At 42.0% G+C, this 20,061-nt stretch overlaps 1 long non-coding RNA gene across 1 annotated transcript in view; it reads left to right on the top strand.

Moving 5' to 3' along the window:
- Nucleotides 1–436: 436 nt before the first annotated feature.
- 4930592A05Rik (RIKEN cDNA 4930592A05 gene) overlaps nucleotides 437–20,061 on the top strand; it is a 59,556-nt gene continuing 39,931 nt past the window's right edge. The window contains exons 1-3 of the long non-coding RNA NR_045070.1: nucleotides 437–580; nucleotides 1,920–2,043; nucleotides 8,931–9,048. This is a non-coding gene — a long non-coding RNA (RIKEN cDNA 4930592A05 gene). The remainder of the gene's footprint in view (nucleotides 581–1,919; nucleotides 2,044–8,930; nucleotides 9,049–20,061) is intronic.

Raw genomic sequence — 20,061 nt, 5'->3', positions numbered from 1 at the left:
TAACAGATAGGTTATGGATATAAACCTGAGGTGAATGGTAGATTTGGACTTTTATATACTCATATTTTTATAAGAGACAGCAAGATGACCTTGAAAGAAGGATCACATTAATGAGTCACCAGGCATATAAAGCTAAGTGTGTGTGTGCGTGTGTCTATATGTGTTTCTGTGTTATTATGAGTTGAGCTACAGATATGAAACTTGACATATGCTAGGCAAATTCTATATTATGATGCTATTGCCTCAGCAAGACTTATAATTTTTAATAAAAGCCCATAGAGACTCTCCTACTATTGAAGATAGGATCTAATTCTTCCCTCAGACTCTAAGCTGGCCATAGTGAATCACTCTTCTAAGAATTTTGGTGGAATAATGTTCCACTGAGGTTATATCATAAAGAATGTTGCATATTGTGCCTAGATCTTCTGGAATGCTCACTTCAGAGTGTTCCCTCTTGGGACTGGTACCATGTTCTAAGAAGTCTAAGTCACATAGAGAAGACATATTCAGACGGTTCACCTGAATTTACAGCCCACAGCCAGGACCAGTTGCCAGCTATTTGATGAGCTGTTTTGACCCAGTCAGTAAAGTTTGAATTTGTGCTATCCCAGGTGACATAGGAGGTCTATGGAAACTCCAAGGAGGAAACACCCATCTGAATTCAGTTAGCCTAGAAAATCAGAAGTCATACATTGCATAAATGGCTTGTTATATAACAAGGAGGGGATTTTCCAAGTCACTAGAGAAGTGTTCCAGAAAAATCTGGCATCATGAGAAATACAACCACTTGAGCTTGAAATTGGGGTTGCTCTGATTTCATGGGTAGCATTTGTCATCACCACATAAGCAGAGTGTGTCTAGTTTATGGAGGAGTAAAGTGACTTGTCCATTTCTTAGAGAAACCTGTCTTCTTCCTTGCCCAGAGAAGAAAGCAGTGGTTCTAAGTTTACTAAAGGCACAAGGACCTTTTTTGTCATAAGAGATGCAACAACCCCAGATGGTGATCCACTTTCATGTATAGGTGTATGAGAGGAAGGGAGTGTTGGAATTTAAGGCAAATGACATAAAACATGATGAGGTTGAACCCTAGTTGAGGATTTAGGGAATATTTCAATGACATTAAGATCTTAGATATTCACCCATTCAATAGTAACTTATTGTGGATATATTTTGCTATGTTTTGGGACCACAATGTATCTGGATATAGCTTCATAGATGCTTCATGATCTAGTAGGGAAGACAGCTGGTAAATGGGATTGGCAAGTGAGTTGAGGTGGAAGCCACTGACAAGGGGCACCAGAGGAGGAGTTGATAAGGACTCCTCTGGGTTATCAGCTGCCCCACACTGAGGCACAGGTCCTGTAATCTGCCAGGTCTTTTCCATGTCTCCTGCTAAGGCCTGCTGATGCACACAGTACCCTCTCCTGCCCTGAATATAAGATAAAGCATCTCATTTATGTCTTGATTTTGGCTCCAAAAATGACTTCTATGTGCGTGAATCCTTTTCACTCTGTGTCCTATTACTTTTTCTTATCCCTACTCTAAAATATTTTTAAAAGGAGAAAATTTTAAATAAATTACCACAGAGTTCAAGATGGCAGACAGTGACTAGAGCCAATTTCCCTCACTTCCAATGTGGGCTTGGCTGACAAGTGATTTTCATACATTCCTGGAGAAGTTTTGCATCCATCTTTCTATTGTATGCCCTTCGCACACACTTGAGATTCTCATGAGCAACAGCTGTGGTTAGAGGAATAGCTGGTAGGGTGAATTTTGCCTCATACTCTCCTTGGGGCTAACTTGTATTTTTACTTGGAAGTTGAATATTTGGTACATGAAACAAGGACCCATGCTGACTTTGATGTCAGTGACAGTACAGCACCTTTCTTCTTTACCACCTACGGTCTAACCTGGGTCAGGTATCCATTTCTCCCTGCGGTTGTCACACAATGAGCTTTAGCCATGATCAAGTACAACTGGAGTGCAGTGGCTATCAGTAGCAGCTGATGAGGAACTTCTTTCTGATCTGAGAGCACCTTAAGGGTGAGTATAAGCCCCCCTCCTCATTTTCCAGTAACCTTTGTGACACTTAGACAGGTAGTATTGTGGAATTTATCTGAATATCATACAAGCATGCAACAGCTGTCAGATTTATCTTATTAGTGAGGGGTCATTTTATATAGCTAAACTGCAGTGTTAAAGTTGCTTCATAAAGTATTGAGTATGAGTATTGAGTTTACTTTTGATAAGGTTGAGGATATGTACTTCAAAACCTTTACTTGGCTTGAGATTTAGAATATGACTGTATAGCTGCTGTTTAAAAAGATCACATTATAGATGAAGATCAGGAATTCCACAGAGGTGATGTACCTTAGAACATCCTCATCAGTTAGTCATTGATCTTCAGAAGGTCAATGCTACATTCAGGGACTCATCCATGGCATTTGCTGTGACTAACTAGTTGGGGTCAGACTATTGCAGTAACCAACCCTGACAGATGTCTCCATGTCCTAGAAAACAATTTGTGCTAGTGGTTTATCTGAGCTTGCATCTTAGTCTAGGCACAGATCCACCCAATTCTTTTTCCCTACTGAGGACCAGGGTCTGAGAAGCATGCTTTTTGAGAGGCTCAGTGTTGGTGCCCATTCAGCACTCTAATTCCCACTTAAGGGTATCCAGGGATTCAGTGGGTTGTTGTTTTCAATCTTTTTGAACTTGTACAAGCAACTCCCAACAAATGCAGAAACTTTTCCCTTGCTTTGCAAACATTTCTATGTAAACAGGCACAGCACACGATGAAAAAAATTAAGATGTACTTTCTAGATCACCTTGCCATATTATTTAAAACAATTACTGTATGATTTTCTTTTCATATATCCATGGAAACCCCACTAGAAAGATTTAATACAATCTACTGTGGGAAGCTTATGAAGAAATCTGCTTCCACAGTACTGGAAAACAAAATGAGCCAGTCCCTTCTGCTTCATAAAAGATGTGATGAATGCAAATTGTTCATCAGTAATCTCACCAGCAGAGACTAAGCTTTCTTTGAAAGCATTTGAGAGATAAGGGGACTGCTTCTTTCAGAGGTATCTGAAACAAAGCCAGTGCCACAGAAATAATAATCTCCTTTGATGTGCTTGGAGATGATTGACAATTTTAGAAAGGGAAGCACAGCTCAAAGCTTTGCAGTCAACACTCAAGTAATTAATGGCCCTGCCAGGTAACCAGCTTCTTGGCCTCTGCATCTTAGGAAGGAGGGTGGCTCTTGACACCAGGCTCTGATAAGAAGGTGGGGTTTGCCTGGGACCTCAGAATTTAAATTTAAGTCTTTAACTACCAGTGTTAAAGCAAATTTTTGTTCAGAAATAACTACAAAGTCATAAGAAGTTTCAGAAACTCTATAGAGTAGCTGAAGAGCCCTTCTCCAGCTCCCCAACCTGAAGTATTCTTTGCTACATACCATCCACTAAATGTCTTTAATTTTTTTTTTTACAGTCCAGTCATTATCCCTTTCCCAGTTTGCCCTCCTACAGTTACTTACATGGAGGGAAGCAGACAGGCATGGAGCCAAAGTAGTAGCTAAGAGCCCTATGTCCTGATCTATAGGCAGCAGGTAGAGAAAGACAGACAATGAGCCTGGTGTGGACTTTTAAAAACCCCTAAGCCCACGCCAGATGGCACACCTTCTTCAGAAAGGCCACAGCTACTCTACTAAAGCTACACATCCTAGGCCTTCCTAAACAGTTCTACTTCCTGGTAATTAATTATTCAAATATATGAGCCTATATAAACCACGGATACTAGAGAGATTTCAGTGTTGTGTACAATTTGCCTCTGTGTTCCCTGCCCCCACCCCTACCCCTGCCAGAAGCTCCCATCCTCCCTCCAGCCCATAGAAAGCACTATGCACAGATAGCTGGTTTCTGTGCTGCGTCCTCCTGCAACATCCTGGTGCTCCCTCCTCCTTCCCTAGTGTTAGAATGGTGTTACCCATAAAACTCCCCCTTAATGAGGACATTCTGAGGAGACATCCTCCTCATCTTTGTGTCTCCAAAAACCAATACTCTTGCTGATAAGCAGCAGAATGCCAGGTGCCTGTCCTTGAGACCTTAGAGAAATAACAAGCTCAAGGGAGACCATGGAAAAAAAGTAAACAGAGGTCAGGTCACAGACAGGTATGACTGGCCATAAAATTAGTCCCTGAATAGACACCCATTAAACCCCCTTCCCCCACTTTAGTACTATTCTACCAAATAATTATAGCCCTCTACTCCACTTTTCTGTGAACATTCACACTATTCCTAACTATACTCTATATAAACCCAGTGTTTTCTGGACTCACGGTCATTTGCCAGAATTCACAAAGTGAGTGTGAGGCAGGTGATTAGAGTTCAAACTTGAAACAATAAAAGACTCTTTTGCCAGTTGCAGTGGACTTTGCAATTCCTGGGCTCATCTGGGTTTCCCGTGGACTCAGAGCACAACAGGTACACACCTGAGATGGTAGCCACAGAGAACCTGGAACATATGCTACACATCCCACATACAGAAAAGTGGCCTATGGTCACATAGGCCCAAAACAGAGTTCTCTGTGCTAATGAGGTACCTAGAGGTCCTGAGGGTTTAACCAATAGCTCCTCTTCCCAGACAATCTTCCCTGCAAAAGGTATTTAATCTCTTGGGTCCATCCTGAGAAGTAGATACACATCCACTTTCCATGATGAACAACCGATAAATAGTTTGGAACCAAGGACTATCTCTTTCATTGAGAACCCTGCCATGGGGAGCATGGAGTAGGCCTTCACCTACAGAGTTGCTGCCTAAATCTCCTGTAGGAAGACCATCTGTCTGTGCCCCTAGAAAACCACTGCTACCTTAGTCAATGAGCTAAGCCAGAGCTCCCAGCCCCAGCCTTGGGCTAGATACTGTCTTCAGCCTGTGGGCCCCCAACAACCCAGGCCTCATTTCAGGTCCATGGACTCCTGACACTTTGATCCTGACTTTTCTGTGTGGTTTTCTAGTGGTGACTAGATGTCCAGGAAGTTAGAGAATACAAGCTTTTGCTTTCCCATATCTCAGACTGAGTGGAGGGGGGGAGGGGTGTTGTTTTTGCTTTTGTTTTTTTCACCCTGGAGTGGTGCCTCAGAGCTTCCCTGAAGCCCAGCACTTCCTGGAAGCATGGGATAAGTGCAGTCAACAACTCCCTGCATTTTGCCTCCCCAGCAGCCATGACCAGCTACAGTGTGGAAAGCAGACCTACAGTGGGGGCCATTTTCATTCAAGTCACAAGACAGATAGATAAGAGTCCATCACAGCAAGTAATTGTGGCAGCAGGGACCAGGCAGGCATGAAATCAGAAACAGCTGAAAAGCTCACATCTCAAACTACAAGGAGGAAGAAGGAGGAGGAGGGAGAGGAGGAGGAGGAGGAGGAGAGGAGGAGGAGGAGGAGAGGAGGAGGAGGAGGAGGGGCAGGAGGAGGAGGAGGAGGAGGGGCAGGAGGAAGAAGAAAGACAGAGAGAGAAAGAGGGGGAGGGGAGGGAGGCAAAGAGAGGGGGGAAGGGAAGGGGAGGGAGGAAAGAAGAGAGAGAGAGAGAGAGAGAGGGAGAGAGAGAGAGAGAGAGAGAGAGAGAGAGAGAGAGAGAGAGAGAGAGAGAATGAGAATAAACCAATAATGACTAGAGTCTTTGAAACATCAAAGGTTTACCCTTCCTCCAGCAAGGTCACACCTCCTAAACCTAAGCAAATTGGACCTCCAGTGAGGGATGAAGTCTAATGGGATACTCTCATTCAAACCATCACACCTGTTGAGTATCTCAGTCAGAGATAGGAATATATGAAACACAAACCTCTGATTTTCTACATTTGGGTCTAGTGATTACATTGTTTCCTCTGGCAATTAAAACTCTTGGAAATAAAGGCCTTATAGAAACTCTTTGTGCCTTCAAGAATGGCATATTGAAGGACTCTAAATCCAAGAAACTTGATTCAATATACCATGTTTACAAACAAAACAAAACAAAACAAAGATAAATGCACCAATCAAAAGACAACCTGCCAAACCCTACACATTTAAGAGGAATTTGGAAGTCTGTTGCTGCCCACAAGCTCCAACTAACAAGCTCAGGGAACAAAGAGTTGCTGTGGCTTTCTCTATATATTGTACCTTGCTAGTTTTATGTTGGGTAGAGCAGGATGAGTCCAATCATGGAAATTAGTCTTAAAACAGAGAACAAGACACCAGATATGATATAATTGTTTTCCACAATCAGAAAGCTTTCTTCTCCTTTCCTCCCTTGTAATACTAGTGTTCTTATCTGAGATGGAATCCCTGAGAATAGTCCCATCAAGGTAGACTTGACCATCCTGTCTCAATACTGGCCATCACAAATCCATCCCCTGTCAACCTGATTCCCAAACATTTTTCCTTAAATCAGAACATTCTGCCCACCACTCCAAATGCCTATGTGAGTCACATAATGCAAATGTAATTCATCTGTTTCCAAGATTTCACAAGGTCATTAGAATTTCTATATTGGTCAAAAGCCCAGTTTGAAGCCTCCTCTGAGATCTAGGACAGACTTGTTGCCATGAGCACTTCCTATAAAAGGGAAGGAAAAAGTTATATCCTTCCAACATATGACACTATAGTGTAATTATGGCTATTCATAAAGAAAGAAATTGAGCCTGGAAATGAGGCCCAAGACCTAAGCAAGACCTAACTCAAGACAGTGCAAACATTAAGTCCTGAACCTCCATATCTGGCATCTAGGGTAACTGTTGGTATGACATGAGCTTCCAAGGACTTAGACAACAGTGCCTTCATGACCTATTTTCAGCCCACTCTTTCTTGATCTGGCTTCTCTGGCTGCCCAGACTTTCCTTGGCAGATATTTCATATTCTTGGCAACCCTAACTTCTTCTGCATCTTCCACTGCACCTACAACCTTACTCCCACAGCTTTACACATTGGCATCTCAAGGGCTCCCTACAATAAATTGGATTTTGCTACATTATGTCTACATTGTGCAGCAACCAAGACAGCAAATATGTCTTGATGTCCTTAGAAATCTGGATGGAGGTTTTCATGTCTACAAAATTATTGTCATGTGGATGATGTCAAAGTATGATACCCACTTGAACAATAGTAGTGGCGTCTGTGTGCATGGGTAGCTGAATTCATGGAAACTTCCTTAAGTGTTGCCTTGTGATCAGGGAACCTCATGGCTCTGTTCCAAGCTGTCTTAAAAGAGTTAAAACTCTTTGAGCCTGTGATAAGTGGAACCCAGCCAATTCCTGAATTGCTTTATAGTTTAATGGCATCCTTTTTATTTTCTAAATGTAAATTTATGGCTTTTAAAAAATTTAAACAACTTTCATCTCTTCAGTGGCTGTCTTTTCTTTGATCTCATTTCACACGAGCCTTTTTTTCCATGAAAACTGTATATTTTTCAAATCTTTCTGTTCTAAGATTTGCTCCTAACTTTTATTATAAACCTTGCTACCAATAACAGTGCCAAAGTCTGAATGCTGAGTTACCTTGAGATTTCTTTCACCAAATCATCACTTACAAATTCAGCCTCACATAAATTTCCTTCTGCTAAAAAAAAATACGGTGAAAATAACCCATCAATGCTTAAGGCAGTGCCTGGCGTGGGATACCTTCACTGTTATTACCGAAGTTGAATACAGTTGGGATGAGGTGAGGACATCCCCTGGTCACAGACACTCGTGCCAGAAGGTGGTAACCCTTATCCTCCCAGCCCAACACCAGAACATATGTGTCAGAGACATAGAGAGAGGTTGGTAGAGAGAATGCAATCCCTGGACCACTCCTGGCCTCAAAGTATTGGAGCGTCCAGTTTTCTCTGGATGGCCTGTGGCAGAGCCTTGAGACAAATAGGAGTTTTCAGATTTTAAATAGGAAACACTGAGTTCTTAACCATGTAATGGCTAGTAATGCCAAGGTCGAGTAGCAGATACTATAAAAGCTGAGTTGTTTGTTCATGCCTAGTGAGTTGAGACTCTTCAAAAATCTTTAACATGAAGAAACTAACATAAAAAGTTGTGTAAGTAGCTACCTCATTCAGGGTCAGGAAAGTCAAACTACACATTATTTCTGGGATACTGAGTGTTCTGTAGATCTTAACTGTAAGTATTTCAGAGGGAGAAACACATGCAAATCACTGGCATGAGGAAACAGATACCCTAAGCTTGCCTTCATTCTGGCATTGTTACATAGTTCTGCAAGTGTGCTTTTGCACATGTGCTTGTCTTATAGAGTATGTGAACTTTGACCATACCAGCAATGACAATGGATGAATGGTGAATAGTTGGAGGTAATTAATTGATTGTTCTCCCTTGTTGAAATTTCAGGAGTTAGGAGATTTGATGGGTAGATTCGGTTAAAAACCATTGAGGCACTGATTAGAGATGATGATAAACTAGATATCTGGAATATTTTCTCTAGTATGCAGACTGTAGCAAACCTATGTCTGTGAGAAAATGAATGAGATAGTTTGGTACGATGGTGACAGATTCGATCAGTAACATGGGATATGGGCAGAAGAGGTACAGTGCAGTGAATGAGTTCTCTCTAGATTCCAGTGAACTAGAGGTAACTTGGGTTTGATGAAAAAGAAACACTGTCCATTGTCTCTTCTCTTTCTTCATGATGTCTTATATCTGGGCATTATATTCAGACTTTAAGAAATCAATGTTATGTGAAAGAAAGTATTCCATGTAAGCCAGTGTTGGGGCAATAATAAAATAGGATGATCAGGAAACTTGCTCAGCAAGTCCAAGTCCTAAGTAAAAAGGCCCCACCAGCTCTATTAGTTCAAATTAATCAAGGTAATGCTTGCTTTAAGTTTTAGGTGGGTATTCTCAGTCACTAAACAACAGCCTTTTCTCCAAAATTATTCCTAGATAGACACACAGCATGATTCTCACCTCTGTAACCTAAATTTCCTGGATTTCATCCATTGGAAGCAAGAGAGGAATGTGGGCATCTAGTTCAATTTCTGCTCATTGCCAGCTCTTCTAGGTATGAACAAGCAGTTCAGTAAATATTTGGGGATGGAAACTGAGTTGAATGTGGAGTCCTAAGGAAGGAAAGGGTGGGTCTCACTGGAGCTACCAACTCCAGTGGCTAAGTTGCTGGCAGAGATGACTGATACACAGAGCTGACAGGATGGTCTGCAGCTCTTATAGTACCTATGCCCCAGATTCCATTGATTTACCATTTGGAGTCACTTTAAAGTTTTGTTTTGATTGTCTGGAAAAGTGGTCAGAGTCTCTAAGAATGTGAAAAGTACCTCCTTTCCACTTGTATTTGTAGTAAGGCCTGACTGTCTGACTTTTGATGGCTCTTTAAAGTTAATTACATACTAAAGGTCAGGGTAAAAATCTGGATGCAGGCCTGAAGGCTGCTCTGTCATACCTCATAACAGGACTCTGCTGTGTGTGACTCTTCACTGTGTGACATGCCTAGTAACCTGGGTCATCAGAGGTCTATTTAAGGTCAATCATGACAAGCTCCTGAACCAAAGATTAATATAATTCTAGAAAATCACATTGGAAATTATTTATTCTGTCAAACTTCTTGAGCAAAAGCTTTTCTGGCTTCAGGCTAAATGATGGCATTCAACATGCATGCTTACTCATCTTGACAGCTAACAAGATAAACACGTCAGGCCTGTGACTTGCCAAATGCTTTCCCATTAATTCCACTTAGAAGTTGCCAATGATGCATACTTTGGAAAAGGGACAGATATCACCTCCAAGATAGTGGTTGGAAAACAATTTGTGTCTAACTGCTCTGCTCAGGTGTTTGCCTGTGAGGGACAGCTCACCAAGCCTGGGTCCAGGAGACAAGCTTGGGGTGGAGCATGGCTGTGTTGAAGGTTACTGGCAGGGAGCTGAACCTGGTTAAAGTGCTCTGTGCGTATAGGGTTAAAGACTGTGTTCATGGCACTTGCTTTATCTGTGGTAGTTAGAGGTGTGCCAAGAGACATGGCACAAGTAGGAGACTGGATTGTCAAGCAGACTGGGAGTGCCAACCTCTGCCCTGGGAAGAATATTATACAGCTTTGAAGAAACCTAAGGAATGTCAGGGTTTGGCATGAAAGCAAATGTTGTCCTAATGAGACCCACCCCATGCATCCTCATGCTGCCTGCCAGATGTTAGCTGAATGAACCAGCTCCACATCTTTGGAGCCTACAATGACCAAAAAGGATACTTTTGAGTCAGTTTGCTTCTTTGGCTAGACCTTCAGCCCCAGTTGACAAGTTTATAAAGGGAGTATGCTTCTGAATACAAGGTGCCCACTGTCAACCTGCATTTGGAGAACATAACTTCACAGAATGCTAGGATTACAGTTATAGAAAATTCTCCGCACCTTCATCTTTCCAATGCTCCCATGCAGGAGGCTTCTCTGTCCAACTAAAGTACTAAGAGTAAAGTATTTTCTCTTGTGTTGCTCCCTAAATATCCAGGCAGTCATTCAGTATGTTCTCTGGTGACCAAATTACTGAAGATAGCTCTCATTTTGTCCAAGTTGGTCCTGTAATGTATAATCAAAGGTCACTGTCTACCGAGGAAATCAACTTCCAGCCTTAACAGTATGATTCTCTGTGCATAGCTCTATCCTCCATGCATATCTTCATTGTGAGTCTGCTTGTTTCAGATTCACTGAAAAGAGAAAATTTGAATCTTGCAAAATCTGCACTGCTTTGTAAAATTGACTAAAACAGTATTGTAAACAGCAAGCCATCAACAAATATTGTTTGGCAGGGTCAGAGAAGTTAACAACCAGGATGAAATATTCACTGAGTTAGGTCCTAGGATGTTTGAAAGAGCCAAATGTTAACGAATAAGAAATGACCTTAGAGAAACTGATGGAGGTGATGCAGATACCTAGGCAATGCTTTGACAGAAGTCCTCATTGGGCCCATTCTGCAAATGAAAGAGGGTGAGCTGATGTGCTGTGGTAGCACTCACAACCTTTGATGGTCTCAGCTCTGCTCATTCCAGGGCTCTGGAACTGTCAATTCAATCAAACTCTAGACTTGTGTGAGTTATCCTACTATTTTTTATTAATTCCTCCATTCCAGTCAGCCTACTTTTCCCCTTCTGCTGTTTCTTAAGAGCCTTAAATTTTGATCTCCTCCAACCCACTCCTTGTTCTGTAGTTCAAATGCTTTTCCCAAGTAAAAACTCTCAATAGATAAACCAGTTTATATATTGTGTGTGTTTTCATGTGTAGATAGGTGTATGTGTGTATGCAGAGACCAGAAGTCAACTTTAGGTGTTTAAGTGCTGTTATTCAGGGCCAGGAGTTCATCAACTAGGCAAGCTGGCTGCCCGGAAAGTTCCAAGGATCCTCTGCTTCCCCCAACCAAGTTCTGGGATTGTAAATGGTAGCCATATGACCAGCTTTTAATGTAGGTATTAGGAATTGAATGCAGTAGCTCATGCTTTTGTGACAACTACTTTACTAACTGAATTTTCCTCTTTTCCCATGAGAGGAAATATTTACTAACATTGTATGAGATGGCATATTTCCCAAACCTTTACTATCTATGGATATTTTAAGTTCATTTTTTTTTGAAAAAAAAAAGTCATCATCAGCTATTATTTTCTTTACAAAGAACTTTAAAGAACACATTCACCCTTTCCACCACTTTTTTTGTAGATGCCTAAAATGTTAAGACATTATGACACAGTAAGTGCTCTCTGTGTTGTGAGTATGGTTTTGAAACTGGACAACACTTGTCCTGGTCACCCTTGGCACTGGGCCTGAACCATATAGAAAATCCTCTTTGATGGTTGCTTCAGTGTGAACAATGCCATGTTCTCATCTGTTTTAATTTATACCAGTTCTTGAGGACTGGAGAACAAGACCCCTTGAAACACATGACAGGCATTTATCCAAAGTGACACATGTCTCATCCCTTGATGGCTTTCCATATATACCCACTTCGGGATGGACATTTTTCACAGAGATGACCCAGCCATTTTGAAGCCTGATGCTTTTGGAGGCTAAATATAATTTCCCTGGAAAAAGAGCCAACTGCATCAGTTTATTTCCATTTGGTCTGTGTCTTGAGGGAAGACTGAATGTGAGAGAAAATGTGGAGCCAGCATGGAGAAACAGCATGGCAGTTCCAAGCACCATCTGCACAAACTTGTGTGAAGAGAGCCACAGTCGATGGCACTGCCACTTGTGAGCCCCACAGGGGATAGCCAACTTAGTCACCATGCAGCAAGTTCTTCTGGTCTAGAGAATTGGGGTCCTTGGATGAGTGCACACTCAAACCTCATACTAGTGGTTCATACACCTGGGAGAAAATGGAGTTCTGAATGATCTAATGTCCTGCCCTTCATCCGGTATTGATCCCTTCAGCCCCATTCCATTGACTGACTTCACCTCTGCAGTTACCCATGGGGGCATCTGCTATTTTTTAATTTATTTTTTATTTTTTATTAGATATTTTCTTCATTTACATTTCAAATGTTATCCTGAAAGTCCCCTATACTCTCCCTGCTGCCCTGCTTCCCTATGCACTCACTCCTACTTCTTGGCCCTGGCCTTCCCCTGTACGTGGGCAAATAAACTTTGCAATACCAAGGGGCCTCTCTTCACAATGATGGCCGACTAGGCCATCTTCTGCAACATATGCAGCTAGAGACATGAGCTCTGAGAGTACTGGTTAGTTCATATTGTTGTTCATCCTATAGGGTGGCAGACCCCTTCAGCTCCTTGGGTGCTTTCTCTAGCTTCTCCATTGGTGGCTCTGTGCTCCATCCTATAGATGACTGTGAGCATCTACTTCTATATTTGCCAGGCACTGGCATAGCCTCACAACAGACAGCTATATCAGGGTCTTTTCAGCATAATTTTGCTGGCACATGTGATAGTGTGGTGGGTGATTATGGGATGGATCCCCAGGTCGGTTAGTCTCTAGATGGTTCATCCTTTTGTCTTAGCTCCAAACTTTGTCTCTGTAACGCCTTCCATGGGTATTTTGTTCCCTATTCTAAGGAGGAATGAAGTATCCACGAGTTGGTCTTCCTTTTTCTTGATTTTCTTGTGTTTTGCAAAGTGTATATTGGGTATTCTAAGTTTCTGGGTTAATATCCACTTATCAGTGAGTGCATATCAAGTGACTTCTTTTGTGATTGGGTTACCTCACTCAGGATGATATCCTCCAGATACATCCATTTGCCTAAGAATTTCATAAATTCATTGTTTTTAATAGCTGAGTAGTACTCCATTGTGTAAATGTATCACATTTTCTGTATCCATTCTTCTGTTGAGAGACATCTGGGTTCTTTTCAGCTTCTGGCTATTATAAATAAGACTGCTATGAACATAATGGAACATGTGTCCTTATTACCAGTTGGAATATCTTCTGGGTATATATATGCCCAGGAGAGGTATTGCTGGATTTTCCAAGTACTATGTCCAATTTTCTGAGGAACTGCCAGACTGATTTCCAGAGTGGTTGTACAAGCTTGCAATCCCACCAGCAATGGAGGAGTGTTCCTTTTTCTCCACAACCTTGACAGCATCTGCTGTCATCTGAATATTTGATTTCAGCCATTCTGACTGGTGTTAGGTGAAATCTCAGGGTTGTTTTGATTTGCATTTCCCTGATGATTAAGGATGTTGACAATTTTTTCAAGTGCTTCTCGGCCTTTTGGTATTCCTCAGGTGAGAATTCTTTGTTTAGCTCTGTACCCCATTTTTAATGGGGTTATTTGATTTTCTGGGGTTCAGCTTCTGGAGCTCTTTATATATATTGGATATTAGTCCCTTATCAGATTTATCAGAGTTAGGATTGGTAAAGATTGTTTCCCAATCTGTTGGTGGCCTTTTTGTCTTATTGACAGTATCTTTTGCCTTACAGAAGCTGTGCAATTTTATGAGGTCCCATTTGTGAGTTCTCAATCTTACAGCACAAGCCATTGCTGTTCTGTTTAGGTATTTTTCCCCTGTGCCCATGTCTTTGAGTCATTTCTCCACTTTCTCCTCTATATATTTCAGTGTCTCTGGTTTTATGTGGAGTTCTTTGATCTACTTAGACTTGAGCTTTGTACAAGTAGATAAGAATGGATCAATTCACATTCTTCTACATGATAACTGCCAGTTGTTCCAGCACCATTTGTTGAAAATGCTGTCTTTTTTTCCACTGGATGATTTTAGCTCCCTTGTCAAAGATCAAGTTCTCAGGAGAACATGGAGGGTGTTAGATCTAAATGGACACCCATTTACCACTGCTCTCTAGATCTTGCATTTCTCCTCCAGCTCAAATAGGCTGGGACTGGTCTTATAAATGAGCTTTCATTCAGTCAGTACTTCCTTTCTGGAGATTGTGTCTCAGGAAAGCTTTCACTGTGGTGGCTTCATCCCTAAGGGGATGTTCTCCCACACTCCAATCTGAAGAGTCACTGAGCCATTCCATTTCAAGTTCTGATTTGCAAATCCCAAGCACACATGAAGGCAACTTCTGAGCATCCAGGGAAATCAAGCTTCATTCAAATAGTTTGCTTGGGTTTGATTGCCCAAGCACACCTGATATTCCACGTTGGTGTCACTGGGTCTTGCTTCCTCCACTAAGAACAAGAGCCAAGCCTTTGTTCAAAAACATTATTGTACACTGATACTCCCTTAGAATGAAATTTAGGTAATAGTGTACAATGGGTAGGGTTAACTCTTGAGTTAGAAAAACCTGTAGTTTAAAAATTAGACTGCACCCCTTAGGTATGAATGACTTTGGACATATTGTATAACCTCTCTTGGGGTTGTATTACTTTTCTGCCTTCAAAATACAATGGTAGCAACCTAAAAAGAAACTAAGGATCTTGTATCCCGGGTCTCTCAGAGACCAGTTCGTGCAGGAGAGCACTTGGGCTGGAAAAGCAACAGAGCTTCTTGGACAGAATCCCTTTGGGCCTTCATCCTCAGCCAGGAGGAAGAGCTGAGCCCCAGACCTCTGTGCACCTTCCCCTCCAGAAGAGAGTCGGCCTCCAGGGAGGGCTCTGACTCTGGGACTCTGGGGAGATTGCCATTTTGTGTCCCAGGTCTCTCAGAGACCAGTCTGCTCAGGAGAGCACGTGAGGCACAGAAGCATCAGAGCTTTTTGGACAGTGTCCCTTTGGGCCTTCATCCTCAGCCAGGATGCAGAGCTAAGTCGCAGAACTCTGTGCACCTTCCCTGCCAGAGGAGAGCTTGCCTGCAGAGAGAGCTCTGACCACTGGGACACAGGAGAGAGCTGGACTCCCAGGAGTGCTGAGAGAGGCTAACAAAATCACAGGAGGAACAAGGTCCAGATAGAGACAGCTAGAACATCGAACACCAGAGATTACGAGATGGCAAAAGGCCAATGTGAGAATCTTACTAACAGAAACCAAGAACACTCAGCATCATCAGAACCCTGTTTCCCCACCACAGAGAGTCCTGGATACCTCAACACACCTGAAAAGCAAGATTAGGATTTAAAATCATATCACATAATTCTGGTAGAGAATTTTAAGAAGGGCATTAATAACTCACTTAAAGAAATACAGGAGAACTTGGATAAACAGGCAGAAGGTCTTAAAGAGGAAGCACAAAATCCCTTAAAGAATTACAGGAAAACATTGCTAAACAGGTAGAAGCCAACATTTTTTATATCTTTAAACTGGTTTATCTTAACAAGACATGAGGGAACACCTACGGAGCCATGTAGGTAAATTACCACCATCGGGTCCCAGGGTTCAGGCCTCTCAACTGGACTGGAAACCAGACTGTCTGTGTATAGCCCAATATCCCACAGAGGCAGGCAACACTAGTTTGAGTACCACCATGGAGAATTAGACTGAGATGGGAAGGCAGCCAGCTGAAACCTTGGCCTAGGGGTTATCATGATGTAGTCTGATCAACATCTGCCTACAGTGACCAACAGTCTTCTATCCACAGCACATGACTGTGAGATCTGATGGGCATATCAGTCAGAGGAATCCTTGGCAGCTATATAGATGGGCAAAGTCTTGCCCACCAGCTGGCAGGTGAGTGATGGGCTGGTGCAAATGCTGAGAGTCTATAGCTATAGGGCAGAAATCTAGTTCCACCAGCAGTTGGTAATACCAGAGTAAGTGGGAAATCAATAAGTCCAAAATTTCCTGTTTTCAACCATTCCCTGTGTAATAATGAAAAACTGCCTATTGTCTACCAGGCTTACTAATTTGTGCACTTGTTTCCATGTTGGGAGTTACACTGGCAGAGGTAAAGGCACAGGAGCTTTCTTTCTGAAGAGGGGAGCTGGGTATGCGAGAAAATTCACAATGTCAAAAAAATTACACTGTTTTTATTGGCACTGAATGTCCCATGGATTATTAGTAAAATGAAACTCTGAGACATTCTTTTAAGTGGTGGAGTAGTCTGACAGTGGTTCAGGTGAATTGCTGGGCCAGTGTAAACATCTCCTGGTTGGCCGTGTGGATTGGTGCCTCCACCCATTTTCCTGAAGATGTGGCCTAGCTAAGGCCTACTTTGCAGCTACTGTGGCTTCAAGAATCTAAAGTGAAAGCAGGACACTTAAAACCAAAGATTAATAACCTTAGAGATATAGCCTCCTTCTTGGACTGGGGACTAGAGGAGAAATGGCAACCAGCAGCACACTGGAGCACAGGGCCAATAGTCATTGGAACCATGCTACTGAGACAGTTGTGGTGTTTCATGCCAGTCCTGTGGATTCTGCTGTGAATACCATCATGTCCACAACCATTGCCATTCCCACTGACACTTCTGCAGGCTAGGAAACATAGCAGATCTTTAGATGTGAGGGCTGCCTTTGAAAAAAGACACCTGGAATTTATGCAGAGATAGATTATGCTAAACAAGTAACTATGGTTACAAATCTCCATGGATATGTGCATATTAAAGAGTGTGGCCTTTCATTACTTATTCCATAGGTTCATTTGGATTTCTTTTCAGTGCTGTCATCATCCACTGCTCTACAACAATTGTATTGATAATTAGTCCATTTATCATTTGTATAATTTCTTATAGTCATCCCTACTTACAGTTCTATTTCTGTGAACATGTCACCCCTCCCCTTTTTCTTTCTTGTGTCGCTTATAGGTACTAAGTGGACTGTATTAACTGAGGTCCAATAAGAGGACCTTACATGTAAGAAGTGGATGAAGTTCTGAGTGGATATATATGACTGGCCTGAGCATGGCTATGTCAAGGATCCCAAAGTATCAGATTTATGGGACTAGCAAAGCCTTTCCCACTCAGCCACCAAGGAATAACCATGCTTTCCCTGCTGAAAGTTGGAATGTTGACAATGTGTATAAAAACTACTAACCTTAGCTTTCTTCTGCAGGACTGAAACCCAAGGCTACTTCCCTATAGAGATCTTCTGCCCAGACTATCTCCCCTCATTCATGTTGCATATAATAGATTCACTGAATTTCCAGGGTACTACTCTTTCCATCAGAGCACATGGTTCATGTGATCCAAGCTTTTTTGTGGGTGTGTCCATCATTTCATAATTCTCTATGGTCCGTTATATCAGTCTTTAAGCTGTAGTACTTTTTATGAATTAATTAATATCAAGCAATATTAATATATATTTTGAGCGGGTAAACCAAACAGCAGACCAGGCCAAGGTAGTTCCATGTGAGAGAGGTTTATTGTGCAGAAGTAGAGGGTTGGCAAAGCAGGTAGAAGGGCAGAGAGAAGAAAATGAGAAAGAGGGGAGAGAGAAGAAAGAGAAGAAAGAGAGAGAGAGAGAGTGAGGAGGAGGCAATCTCCTAATTTATACAGAAAATGACATCACACCAGTGAGGGTGGGAAGTGAACCAAGTGGATTGTGGGACTGAGGGTCATTGGCCTGGCAATGCAGGTCAAGGGTCACATAGTTAGGTCGGGGCTAGGAGTGTCCTGATACTAACAGTATTTATGTCAAGTGTGGAGAGCCACAATAACATTTACCATCATAAGATGGTGCTGGCTCCACAGTGCCTTATGCCACCTAAACAAAGAACAAGCTATGTGCTAGGAGCAAAAGCCCGCCAAAGCCACCAGCCCATTTCCGAGGCACCAGTCCATCTCCCAGGACACTAGTCCAACCCCTGGGGGCTTTAGCCTATCCCTAGGGTGCATGAGATTCGTGGGTGTAGCTACCAGCCCTAGTTTAGACACGTCACACCTAAGTATTTAAGCCACACACGTTTCTGAGCCTTCTTTGTCTACCTCATTATGTTGTGAAATAAAGTAACCACGGAAGGATCTGTGTCTTGTGTGCGTTCTTGCTGGGCGGGGACAAAAGCTCAGGATAGTCAAGTTGTTTCTTTTCTCATAAATGATGGACACAACAGGTAGTAAAAATAGGCCAAATTCAGGGCACTAAAATGCAGAAGGACACTTGCTCCCTTCCACAGGTCTTTCAGGGTAGACACACACACACAGGCTTATCTAATCTTTCTACCGGCAACCTGAGTGAAATGGATAAATAGGGAGGACACTTCCACTTGTGTGCTCGTCACGTCCTGAAGCCCTGTGGGGATGAGCATCCTGAGAGCAGCCATGATCTCTCCAGAGAAGAATATCACTATCCAGAGAATGTGGATGTGAAGGAGCAGCTCATTCTCCTAGCAGAAAGGAGGTAGACTGATTTTTCTTCTAGCTCTATGAAGTTCTAAATGCTGCCTGTCCTCTACCACTGATTTGACCACTGCCATATAATCATGAGATTTCTGATGGCATATAGCTTTCTTGCTTGAAACCCAGATGGTCTTTTACACACAGGAGATAGAAGCACATATTTTTCTTGCATATTCACTCTGATCATTTATTGGAGAGTGCTTAGAGCACTATGTAGAAAAGGATTCTAAAGTGCTGCCATCTCCTGGTTATGGGTCCCAGAAGATTTCTAATATTCCTATATGAGAATTATGTGAACAGCCATAGTCCTATCAACATGCATTTGAAAAGTCTTGTGGGAGGGACTATAGTGCCCTTCTATAACTATAAAGTAGTCATGGTTATTTCCCTCTCTTTCTATGTCAAATAAAGCAAAACTTTCATTTTCATTACAATTGCCTATCAGTAGACATTATGTATCTCATGGTATCACCTAATGTTAGATCTAGGGGAATCTTTAGAGAGCATTTCAAATTAGTATTTTGGTTATAGAAAGTAAAAATAAAGTCTCAGGAAGCTCATTTCCCAAAGGCCAAGTATCTCATTAATCCTGGTCTCTTCATTCCCATTTGTCTTCTTTAAGACCTTTGCTTCTAGAGCAGAGAGAATCTGCCATCATTTTGCCTCCATGCTAGTCAAAGTATAATACAAAAAATAACAAAACAAAACAAAGCAAAAGGTGGGATATATATATATATATATATATATATATATATATATATATATGTGTGTGTGTGTGTGTATACACACACACACACACACACACACACAATCAGAGCAGTGATGGATCTTGAGTAGTAAGTATGCAGGTTCAAGTCTCACAACCTGGCTCTCTCAATTGCTGGTTGAATAAACATGAGTAAGTGGTTTAGCAGGCTGAGCTTTGGGCATGAGAATTGTGAGGGTTCAGTGCAATGATGAACAGGAAAAGTATAGCACTGGACCTGTTCTAACAAATGTCATTAGTGATGATTGAGTTGGACTGAATGATTCTGCTCTGTTCTGAGAGCCTATGATTAGAGGCACTGTTTGACAATAAACGAATTTCTCTGAGCAGTCTATAAGGAGGTCATGTTTTCTTCAAGACTGTTTCATTGAATAAGGAAGTCTGTGGAGTATGAAGCTTTGGCAATCAACAGAACTGGATTCCATACCCATTTCAGATAACACAGTTGTCATCCTTATTCCTTCTACTACTACTAGTAACTGTCAAGGTGTATCTTGTGATATGGTTTTGATTTTAACAAGCTAAAGTTTACAGAGTACTTCCTATAAATCTCAATTCCATGAATTCCCTTGTTGGGGCTAGCCTGAAGCTCTCATGTCCGGGTTCGAGCCTGGAAGGCATCTTGGAACTGGAA

Source organism: Mus musculus, chromosome 15, assembly GCF_000001635.26.
Source record: "Mus musculus strain C57BL/6J chromosome 15, GRCm38.p6 C57BL/6J".
In the NCBI taxonomy this organism is placed as follows: domain Eukaryota; kingdom Metazoa; phylum Chordata; class Mammalia; order Rodentia; family Muridae; genus Mus; species Mus musculus.
Note: the sequence above shows the minus strand (reverse complement) of the source record. Positions and strands in the feature narration are given on the sequence as shown.